Source organism: Mytilus galloprovincialis, chromosome 14 (assembly GCF_965363235.1).
Source record: "Mytilus galloprovincialis chromosome 14, xbMytGall1.hap1.1, whole genome shotgun sequence".
NCBI lineage: Eukaryota > Metazoa > Mollusca > Bivalvia > Mytilida > Mytilidae > Mytilus > Mytilus galloprovincialis.
In genome coordinates, this window is record NC_134851.1 from 8,658,798 (window position 1) to 8,672,078 (window position 13,281).

Genomic DNA, 13,281 nt, shown 5'->3' on the forward strand with positions numbered 1-13,281 from the left:
TATCATAGGATTTTGTTTAATGCTTAGTCCGTTTCTGTGTGTGTTACATTTTAATGTCGTGTCGTTGTTCTCCTCTTATATTTAATGCGTTTCCCTCAGTTTTTGTTTGTTACCCCGATTTTGTTTTTTGTCCATGGATTTATGAGTTTTGAACAGCGGTATACTACTGTTGCCTTTATTTTTGATGTGTATAAGCTTCTGATTTTGTCTTTTAATTATGGTTCTAAATCAGCAGTTGTGTCCCAGGAGAAACGTTATATACGGAAACAGTAACAAGTGTCTGTTATGTACTTCAAGCTCTAAATCAGAGATTTTGATGATTATCAGCTTATGATTTTGCCATTATATAAGGGACTTTATGTTTTGAATTAACCTCGGAGATTACTATTTTTCTTTAACTTTTTTTCATATAAAGATATGGAATCTATGAAAATGAGGAAATGCAGTATAATTGCCTATGCGACAACTATTCACCAGGATTATTATAAAGGGGTAATATTCAATTCGCCTTTTCAGAAACTAAAGGACTATTGTAATCTCTTTGTTCATACACCAAAATGAAAATAACGTTACGTATTTGGTTGACTTTCATTGTTTAGTACGTTTTTAATGCTTTGATGCTTGGTCCGTGTCTGTGTGTGTTAGTTACATTGTAGTGTTGTGTCGTTGTTCTCCTCTTATATTTATGCGTTTCCGTCAGTTTTAGTTTGTTACCCCGATTTTGTTTTTTGTCCATGGATTTATGAGTTTGAACAGCGGTATACTACTGTTGCCTTTATTTAACCAATCACAACGTTTTGATGTACGCTTTTGAAAATATTACCCAGTATGCATTAGATTCTGAAACGGTGAATTACAGCCATTATAATAGGCAAACTCAATACCGTATAGTTGACTACAAAAATTACCCGACGAAAAACTGATATGACTTAATGAAACATCCATGAAACATCTGAACTTCAGCCAGATACAGAATCAATCGGCAATCCTCGGATGAATCCGTTACTCTCTTTGAGGTACGGAATCGGCCGAGTTGTGACGAATGATACAGAATGTGTCGTGGTAAAGCATATGTGTAAAAAGTAAAATCACAAAAATACTGAACTCCGAGGAAATTTAAAAACGGACATCCCTAATGAGCAGTCAACCATCCTCTAACCGCCAACAGTCTTAGAACAACATAAACAAAGCCGTTTACATTCAGCGTAAATCTCAAAGATTGGTACGAGTTTGAAACCCGCATTTATAAAATAATAGTCACAAATCAACGTACCAGATTTCTTTCCATTACTGGAATATAGCTCAAAGATTACCTTAGCTGTGTTTGGCAAAATTTTAGAAAATATTGTTCCTTAATGCTCTTCAACTTCGTACTCTATTTGGCATTTTGAACATTTTTTTATTCGAGCGTCACTGATGAGTGTTTTGTAGACGAAACGTGCATCTGGCATAAATATTAAATTTTAATCCTGGTATCTATAATGAGTTTATTTACAAAGTCTACAGAAAAATCTCCTCTTGGGCTATAATGAGCATTCGAGGAAAATGATTGATACTTTGTAAAAATGTTCAAATAGCAGTAGAAATTAAATTTTCAGATAAAATACCATATCAAACCATTAGAAACTATTGTTGCCGTAATTTTTTACGACTGAAATTTCACTTCCATTCATAACTCTACATAAGCCATCAAACAAGATGCAATTGGTATCACATACTTTCACTTACTTGTTATTGTACGAACTTTTTGTTGCGGTTTTGAATTATTCAATGATAATTTTTTTTTAAATGGATTGAAGTGTCCATATACTTAGAGATAAAATTAAACTTAACAATAAAACTGACGAAAGACAATACATACTTCCTTTTAGAATACATTATACTTGATTGACATTTCCGTTCAAATCTAAGTTAACAGTAAAATTGAGGATTCACTAAACGTCATAATCTGATAATGTCATCCAAGATGCCAACATTTTTAATCTATATAATAAAACAGTGATTGTAAAAGACACTGTTCATAACTTCAACAAAAGACTCATCTATGACGAGAAAATCTTAAAAACATAAATTTCTAAACGCAAATACATACTTTCTATTTTCTAAAATGCTATTGTTTTCGAAAGATATCAAGCATCATGCAATGCAGCATTTGAACAATACAATGTATACCTATATACAAACATTCATTATACGTTTTGTTTTTGAAAGATATCAAGCATCATGCAATGCAGCATTTAAACAATACAATGTATACCTCTGTAAAAACGTTCTTTATACGTTCAATTGTTGATTTTTCCTTGATATCAACATATTAGTAATGCTTTAACAGCCATATTTTATAATAATTGAACAGGTTAAAAATGTATATTTTGATATTATCAAGAAACTAAGGTTTTAAATCCCTCAGGCAAAGATGACTTTAGGTGAATTTTGCTATAAATTCTAGCATTTTTGTTCTATAGCTCTTCAACGGTTGCGGTACTCATACATCAAATGACTAGCTATGAGCGTTCCTGATGAATGTAAATCCATAAAAGCGCTTCTGACGCATGCACTTATTTAACGTGTTGTTTATTAAATATAGTATGGTCTACTTATCCTTCTGGTACACATGATGTCAACACTTTCTGTTTGTTTTGAAAAGGGAAACTTTTCCTCTTTATTAAGTTTATAGTTTTAAAATTGAGAATATAAATACGGAATATGTCAAATAAACAACATCATGCCCAAAGAGCAAATAATAGCCGAAGACCACAAATGAGTCTTCACCTCGGCTAGTAAATCCAACACATGTATATATGTATGTATGATATTCAAACGTTAACAATATATACAGTTTTATGAATATATGTTTTTAAATTCAAAATATATGATGAATGTTTGATTATATAATAATTTAGGGTTATTAATATCATTAATGTGGTCATTTTTATAAATTTCCTCTTTACAAAACTTTGATTGTTTTCGAAAAAAACTAAGGATTTCTTATCCCAGGCATTAATTGCCTTAGCCGTATTTGGTACAAACTTTTGAAATTGTGGATCATCAATGCTCTTCAACTTTGTACTTGTTTGGCTTTATAACTATTTTGATCTGAGCGTTTGATTATACTGTTTATAAACAATAAATACTGATTATTTGATTATATTGGCATAACAATTGTGATTTAGTAAATAATTAGACATCCCACAAGGGGCAGCACCTACATAAACCAGCAACACACACACACACATAGAGCACGTGACCAACACATGAGATGATAGACATGTATTTATCGATGTTCATTGTTTTGTTTTTGACATTTCAAATGTGTTTTTATTTTATTTTCATTCGTTTATCAAACATTATCAAACTCATAACATTTTTATCAATTATCTGGTGTATTAACATATTCTTTCAGAATCAATAGAAAATGTCGATGTTTGTTTATCCTTTCTTTCATTCCGATGTTCATTCGCACTTGCGCTGTGCAGTTGTCGCAGAACTATACAGAGAAAATGCACGGTGACCTATCATTTGTATTATATTTTTTAACATATATCAGTATATACTACGTTTTGGCAAAGTATGAACACATTCCATCTTTTTTAATTGAGACTTAAGCTTCGATGTTTGTTTTTATTTTTTATTTTGAAATTTATATATTCAGTTTGATTTGCAATGATGTAAAATCATCGTTTTTACTTTGAAAAAATTAAGTCAGATAACACTGAAAATAAAAAACGACATATACAAAAATGTAGCAGAAAACTCTGTTCTTCCACAACTTATTTTCTTTGAAAAAAATCTTAGTATTCGAATTAAAAGTGCACTGATTTTGTTTCCGGTTACAACATATTCAATTTAAAAACTTGCAAATGTAAAATGTCCATTTTATAAAATTTTAATCGCGGAATGTTTATTAAGTTAATTTGAAGGTCAGTTGTAAAATTATCAGCTAATTATAAAGGTTCAATGATATTTGTTACTTTAACTATCACTATTTTAACATGACTTTTTACTGTTGACTGGGTGATTACTTTGTTAATAATGATACATTGTGATTTCTAAATATTATTTAGAATTGTACGAACGATTCATCTTTAATTCATAGCTCTTAAATATTTTTTCATAGAATTTTAGAAGCTACAAGAACATTTCGTCTAATAGTCAAGCTCTTGCATACAGTGTATATTTTTTTAAAACTCGTGGACATGAACCTTGCAAAACTCTTTTTTCTTGTCCGCTTTCAGAATCAATATATCACTTCCATGTATAAACAAGGAAGTATGGTCTGGTCGCTTAAAGGTCAAATGTAAATCATGTTGATGATAAGCTAGGTGTCATAATACTTGTTACGTTAACCATCACTAAGTTGACATGATTTTTTACTTTTGACTGGGTGATTACTTTGTTAATGTTGATACACTGTTAACTATAAGTTATATGATTTCTAAACATTCTTTAGAATAGTACGAATTACTTAATGCTTTTGTTTATATATTTCAACCATTTTTCATTGACTATTAGAAACTATAAAGAATATAGTGGAATAAATTAATCACTTGAATACATTTGCTTATTTTTAACAAAAAATTGACGTACAAGTAACGTTCCATCCAAGCCTTCTTGATAATGAGTTGAACCATATGGTTTTAAACTGAGTTTTACTGTGCGTGTTGTTATGTTTTTGTTTTTTTTCTACATTGGCTAGATGTACATGGGGAGAGTTGGGATCTCAAAAAGCATATTAAAACCCATCGAATTCTAGCGCCTGTCCCAAGTCAGGAGCATCTGGCCTTTTTACGTCTTTTCTGATTTTTAGATTTAATTTTTGTGCATATTTCGGAGTTGAGTATGACGTCCATTATCACTGATATATCGCTGTATTCCAGAAAGACTCAATGATGTCATTTTGCTGTTGTCTGCTCTTATGTCGGGTTGTTGTCTCTTTGACACGTTCCCCATTTCCATTCTCAATTTTATTTGTAGATAGGTCCTTATCCTCGATAGATATCGACCCACTGACAGTAATACATCTGCCAACTGAAGCATCTTCTTTGATTCGGAAGCTCATTTTCACAGTATTATAAATACAATGAGCTCAGAAAATCAAATGGTCCAAACTTTAAGCCAAACGGGTATCCAAACATTGAGACAAAGGATTACATGCCAAAAAAAATAGATTTTATTATTTAAATAATTTCACATATTTGATGAATAAAGTAAACAGTAGATTACCGATGTTCAATACTCATAAATCGATCAAGCCAAAAACAATCCTGGTAACAAACTAACACCATTAAACGCACCAACCATGAAGGGAAATTGAACTACAGAAAAAATGAACTGCAACAAAAACAAACGCCACATTCATAGAAATTGACTATAAAAAACAGCTGTTTTCCTGACTTCATACCTAACATTTTGAGGAAACAACAGGTGCGTTAAACCCGGTTTTATGGCTAACCAAACCTCCCGCTTATATAAATATATTACAAATACTGCTACAAAGACAATATTACGTGACAGGAATACAGTATAAATAAATCCAAGAATACTCATGACAAAGAAATAAATAGATAAAAAGATAATAGTACAACAATAAATGTAAACCACAGAATAACAACAGGAACCTTCCATTAATTTACGACAGGTTAACCGGACATCACACACTAAATATAAACTGTGAGACACACTAATGTATTAACACCACCAAAAAGTTATCCTGCTCTACATAAATCCCCGTTTTTTTTTTGTTTTTATTTTTGTTTTTTTTTATCTCATAAATGTATAAATACCTTGTATTCCAAAAGTCATCGATAAATGCACTAATGCATTGACATTAACTATTAATATATTTTTTGAAATACTCAGATTTTTCTACCCCATGATTGATAAGTTTCCACATTTGTATTGAAGGATGTTCGCTACTCTGTTTCAAGATAACAATATGTTTAAAATACTGATGTACATTGATAGAATTTTAATAAAAGACCCAGAAAAGCAGATAAAGGAACGGTCCATGTGCATGTTGGTTTTGAAATATGGCTTTTTTAACTATACGTTATAAAACTATGAAAAGTAGGGTTTAGTGGGCAAATTATTTTAATGACACTACATAATAAAACCAGATGATTTCGAATATCTGACAAAAGTATGAAACAAGAGTAGCTAACATCCTTAACAAAACCTTTTGGAATGTTTGGTTCTTAATGATTCGTACTGTATCATGCCTTGCTGACCCTTTCTTCGGGCTTACAAGATGCTCATATTTGACCTTTTTATTTTATTTCATTCGATTGTATTTGAATGGAGAAGAACAATCGTCACAAGTATATTCCCCGAGAACTTCATAAACAACACCTCATTAAAGAACTACCAAATTAAAAAAGAGAACTTTCCAAAAATGACATTCACACTCGTTAGTAGAAACAAAAACTTAAAATTTCATGGCAAAACAAATAAATAAATACAACCAGAAGACAACAACAATAACGGAAAGAATGAAGCAGATATGTCTTTTTGTGGAAAAGAGAATACTTTCAAATGATACTCGTTCGTCAGTACAAATATGTAGTTTGTATTTACATGTTTGATTCTGTAAACATTGTTCACACTCAATATTCACTTTATCATACACTCATCATAGATATCAGGATTAAGATATTGAATATGCACCAGACAGCAGATTCGTCTCATTGTTGAAGATTATATGGTTGCCTATATATAATTGCTTACATCCACTACATTTGAACGATATGGGATAGTTGACTCATTTGCATCAATACCAAATCTCCATATTAAAAGTTGAGGGGTGTGTGTATTTCAATGTTTTTCTCCCAGGTCACCCAGTTTGAATAGATTATTTTAAGATTTTCCTGTGCTCTTGGATTTTAGTTAAGAGCCAATCAAAGCTCACGGCCTGTTGGTGGGTAGTTGATGACTATATGGTAAGCTCTGGATGTCTTTTTGAGTATTCCATACGGTGAATTGGTGATGTCTTCATGCTATGCATTGTCCCATTACTTTATATAGACAGTTGATCAGTCAACCTGATCTATAAAAGTAGCTCTCCTCGCCTTCTGTATAGGCAGACGAAAAACAAGATATAAACTGACTTAGCTTGGTATATACATGTTTATTTAATATGCTCATATAAATATAAAAAAGAAGATGTGGTATGATTGTCAATGACACAACTCTCCACAAGAGACCAAAACAACACAGAAATTATCAACTATAGATCATCGTACGGCCTTCAACAATGAGCAAAGCCCATACCGCATAGTCAGTTATAAAAGGCCCCGAAATGGCAATGTAAAACAATTCAAACAAGAAAAGTAACAGCCTAATTTATGCACCAAAATTGAACGAAAAACAAAAAAGATAACACTTTAACAAACGACAACCACTGAATTACAGACTCCTGACTTGGGACAGGCACATACATTTTGAATGTGGCGGGGTTAAACATGTTAGCGGGATCCCATATTCAAGTCCAATTGATATTTTAAAACAACATAAAAGAAAAAAAGTGTAAAAAAAAAAATATTTTAATAAATGTTGAAAATAATATTATGTTTGTGAGTGAAAAACTACTTCAAATTGTAGAAATATTCAAAGGTAGCTCTCGCGTTTTTGTTCTGCGGCTACGTTAACGGAACACCAATCAAGGAATCGATCTTCATGACCATGGCTTCAATATTCAATGATATAAAATATCATGTTCTGCTTGTCGTAGACTCAAAAAGACTTCAAGTTGGAATAGATCTACGAAGACTAAAGAACGTTCATGTGTGGTTTGGCAATTGTACATGCCCACGACACCGATGTCCAGATATTGTTCGGAAGATGTTTTGAGAAGTTACGACGCTACCGGACATGTAAAATTAAACTGTTACAGTATATTACAGAACACAAAACTGTCTATCTTTGCTGTAAATACAAGTTAAAAACCGGACATGGTTTTCATTAAAGCTAAAAATCCCAATCCCACGGCATCAAATAATTAAAAAAAAAAACATATGACCTTTAACATTGGAGGGCTAAACTAGCATTGAGCCGCGTCCCGGTCCTAAATAGAAAATAAAGAGATTTGGAGTAAATGTACACGGGACAAAATTGCACACAATATATAGAAAAAATACAAATTGTTAATGAACAGGGCTTTTATTCCTGTTCTTCATCTTGAAAGGAGCTGGAGGGTCTTCAACGAGGAACTAGACCATTGATCCTCATTATACAAAAGTAACATAGGTTAGTGCATCGGACTACAAAAACATAAGTTCCTGGTTCGATCCCCTTTCCTGGGAGAAAATTTCCAATCCATTATAAATAAATACATTGTATGTTTAAACTAACAATAGACACACACTTGACTTTGTGGATTACATTCTTTTTTTCTTCATCCTACATATGTCTTTTGATATTGTTCATACATGTAGTCTTGCACTGTATCTATATATTTTGCTCCGAGACCAGAACATAATAAAATAGATAAAACAAAACTTGCGCTTTAGATTAAGAAAGGGTCTAAAAGATTTTGTATCATTTTTTTCCAGTTCTTCTGGGGTCCTTGAGCCCTTCCCTCGCCAAAATATATAGTTTGCATCATTTGTAAAAGAGGCTAGTTACGCTTCTTTATTATCATCTTAGATTAACCTCTCCAAACTTAAAAGTAAAGATCACGCATCCTTATTGTTTAGATTGATAAAGACTTTTGCATCCGTCGACATTATCTTCGATTAAAGTAGTATTGATCTGACAACCGCTATGCATGTATACTTTAACGACCTTTAAATGAATGACAAATGACAACATTGTCATTTTTTGAATGACAATTAAACAGTGTGGGGAAAGATAAATTGAATACAATATTGTTTTACGTTTTTTTGTTTTTGTGAAATCAAAAATGAAAAATGAAAACACTTTCATTTTTCGATTATAGTTTTTGAGAAATCAAAATTGAAATACGAAAACACTTTTGTTTTTCATTTTGATTTTTAAGAAATCAAAAACGAAAAATGAAAACACTTTCATTTTTTGTTTTTTTTGTTTTTCATATTTCAAAACGAAAAACGATTGGACGCAGATATACACGGACCTTTCAATTTTCCGCTATGAGTATGATGTTCTCTCATCAAACATATTGAACGTGTCACATCGACATTCAGTTAGGGTACAACCAAATTAGTTTAATTTGTCCGTTATATTGACCTTCATCTATATATACTAGTAATCACAAGTACCAGGCTTATAATTTTATACGCCAGACGCACGTTTTGTCTACATACTATTTAACAATGATGCGCAGATAAAAATAGTAATAAAGCCAAACAAGTGTAAATTCACAATGATGGTCGCTTAAATGCAAACATTTTTAAGAACATTAAAGATCTTTCAGCTTTCTTATTCGAACTTTCTTTTTCTATGTATTAACATTTCAGCATACGGATTATCAATCTACCGTTTGATACAATATTCCTGGGTTTGTATTTCTTAATAGAGGGTTGCTGCTTAAAAGAAAGCAAGAGTTCAAGAGATGAAGTTAAAATCCTCGCATAGTTAGTTTTTGCGAGTTGGCTCATCGTTATTGAATATCCGTTTCAAAGATGATTACGAATGTGTTCCTAATGGCGTTACCGTCATCTCATCCATTTCCCCATAATGTTATCTTCCATAACAGACTTATTGCCTGGTTCGTACTAACATGATCAACACGACGAGCACAACATGTGTAGCAGGATCTACTTACCCTTACGACATCACCCGCAGCTCTTTGTTGGGTTCATGTTGCTCCGTTTTCTATGTTAGATGTTTGTACTATTGCTTGTCTGTTGGTCTTTTTTGTTAATTCATTGCGTAGTCAGTTCATTTTGTACTAATGAGTTTGAATGTCCCTCTGGTATTTCGCCTCTTGTTTTACAGGAATGATACAAATAGACTCACGAAAGGCACTGTACACAGTTGATCATTAAATATTATGCCGAAAAGTTAAGATATATGGGCGTGAACGATGTGTCATATGGTTTGAGTTTAATCTAGCTGGACGAAAACAACTGGTATATTTTTATTAGGCGGACTTTGAACTTCTTTATTTAATCTGTGTTGTACCTCAGGAAAACTTTGTTTAATCTAATATAATTGAACAATATGTCCATACTTTATTACTCCGATTAGAAAATTCGGCTGCATTATTGTATGTTCTAATAAGGATCAGAAGTAATCTTGAAGAATTCGGAAAATATATTAATGTCTTGCAGCAGTATTGTTGAAAATGAACTTTGTCTGAACTTTGGCAAGACGAAATACATTATCTTGTTCATGTTGTTTCAAAACGTGAAATGAAAAAAAAGTAGAATATTTAAAATACCAAGTCATGATGATATACTAGAAATTAACTCACGGCCACACCTTAACATCAATTCTCTGTATGCATCAACCAACAGCTGGCCACATAAAAAAATAATGTGATAGAAAAACTACCTCTAACATCAAAGTTAGTTGCATTATTCATAAAAATCACATTAAAATCTTAATCATCCCAGTCTTTATTGTCGGTTGCTAAGGAACATAATTTTCCTTAGCAACCAAGGAAAAATTTACCTCAAAATGACCAAATTTCAATTATGAACAGCTCATTTATATGTCAGATAGCTTTTAATAGTTTACCATTAAATGAACAACAGAATATGCTTTATAAAGATATATTTATCAAAGTAAATCATATACGGTGAAATACAGTATAGAATGTCAGAGCTAATGGCTATTTTAGGTACTGTTGATCTTAAGCAAAAAGAGTCAAATTCGACCAAATTTGGTCCCTAAAATATTTTTTTGCAGAAATATAGCCAACACATGACTCACTACACTTAAAGATTAGGTATTTAGCTAATCATTAATGAAAAAAATATCTCTGGGTAAACATATTATAAATCAATGGCGGATAATTCAAATTGGGTCATATTAGGGGTGTAAACTGTTTATGTAGGTCAATTTTTTATATGTTTGCTATCATACCAGACAATTTCCACCATATAAACCAACTAACATGTTATATTTATGTTGGTGTTTGTGTTGAATATGTTTGTTCAAATGACTGACCCATGGTTGACAATAAAAAACCTAAATGCAAACCTTAAAAAGAGAGGGGGTGGGGGGGGGGGGACATAATTTTTTTTTTGCACAAAAAATTTAAAAATAGAGAGGCACTAAAATCAAAGAATTTTCGGATGGATACTACAAACGATTTCCTTTAAATACAGAGATAAACAAAATGGGTTCATCACTAGGTTCATTATATTTATGGAAATTTGGGTTTTATGTTAAAAATTGGGGATTTTGAAAATCAATTTATTTTACAGGGTTTACTTTGAGTAATTAAGTAAAAACTCTTTTGAATCAAAACTGAACATATAACTTGGTAATTGTTTTCTTCAATTCAAATTAAAGTAAAGGTTAGAGGACAACAAACTACATCTTTGTTGAAAAACCGTAATTTTGGAATGAAGTGTACTTTAGGCAGATGCTAATTTTTATAAGTATCATTTTTTCCATGTTGTGATGTTATGCTATTGTTTCAGAACTTAAGTTTCTAAAGAGCCTGTTTCGCTCACCTTGGTCTACGTGAATATTAAACAAAGGAAACAGATTGATTCATGACAAAGTTGTGTTTTGGTGATGGCAAGACAAGACAAATTATTTCATTTCCTCAGACACAAACGTGTACAAGAGGTCAAAACATAATAAAGTATACATTTAAATCGATGGTGATGTGTTTGTACATCTTACTTTACTAAAAATTCTTACTGCTTACAGTTATCTCTATCTATAATGAACTTGGCCCAGTAGTTTCAGTGGAAAATTGTTAAAAATTGACTATAAAGGACAATAACTCCTTAGGGGGTCAATTGACCATTTTGGTCGTTTTGACTTCTTTTAGGTCTTACTTTGCTGTACATTATTGTTTTTTACAGTTTATCTCTATCTATAATAATATTCAAGATAATAACCAAAAACAGCAAAATTACATATTCAGGGGCAGCAACCCAACAACGGGTTGTCCGACTCATCTGAAAATTTTGACTTGATAAACAATTTTATCCCATTGCTCTAAATGCTTTGGTTTTTGTGTTATCAGCCAAAAACTGCATTTTACCCCTATCTTCTATTTTTCGCTATGGCGGCCATCTTCGTTGGTTAACCGGGTTACCGGACACATTTTTAAACTAGATACCCCAATAATGATTGTTGAGTTCTAAGCCAAAATCTGCATTTTATGTTTAATTTTTATCCGTGGCGGTCATCTTAGTTAGATGGCCGTGTCACCGGACACATTTTGTAAAGTAAATACCCCAAAGATGATTTTGGCCAATTAGATTAATTTTGGCTAGTAGTTTCAGAGGAGAAGATTTACGAAAATATGTTAAAAATTGGCTATAAAGGGCAATAACTCCTAAAGGGGTCAACTGACCATTTCGGTTATGTTGACTTATTTGTAAATCTTACTTTGCTGAACATTATTGCTGTTTACAATTTATCTCTTTCTATAATAATATTCAAGATAATAACCAAAAACAGCAAAATTTCCTTAAAATTACCAATTCAGGGGCATCAACCCAACAACGGGTTGTCCAAATCATCTGAAAATTTCAGGGCAGATAGATCTTGACCTGATAAACAATTTTATCCCATGTCAGAGTTGCTATTAATGCGTTGGTTTTTGTGTTATCAGCCAAAAACTGCATTTTACCTCTATGTTCTATTTTTCGCCATGGCGGCCATCTTGATTGGTTAGCCGGGTTACCGGACACATTTTTTAAACTAGATACCCCAATAATGATTGTTGAGTTCGTTCTAAGCCAAAATCTGCATTTTATGTTTAATTTTTATCCGTGGCGGTCATCTTAGTTAGATGGCCGTGTCACCGGACGCATTTTGTAAACTAGATACCCCAAAGATGATTGTGGCCAATTAGATTAATTTTGGCTAGTAGTTTCAGAGGAGAAGATTTACGAAAATATGTTAAAAATGGACTATAAAGGGCAATAACTCCTAAAGGGGTCAATTGACCATTTCGGTTATGTTGACTTATTTGTAAATCTTACTTTGCTGAACATTATTGCTGTTTACAATTTATCTCTTTCTATAATAATATTCAAGATAATAACCAAAAACAGCAATATTTCCTTAAAATTACCAATTCATGGGCATCAACCCAACAACGGGTTGTCCAAATCATCTGAAAATTTCAGGGCAGATAGATCTTGACCTGATAAACAATTTTATCCCATGTCA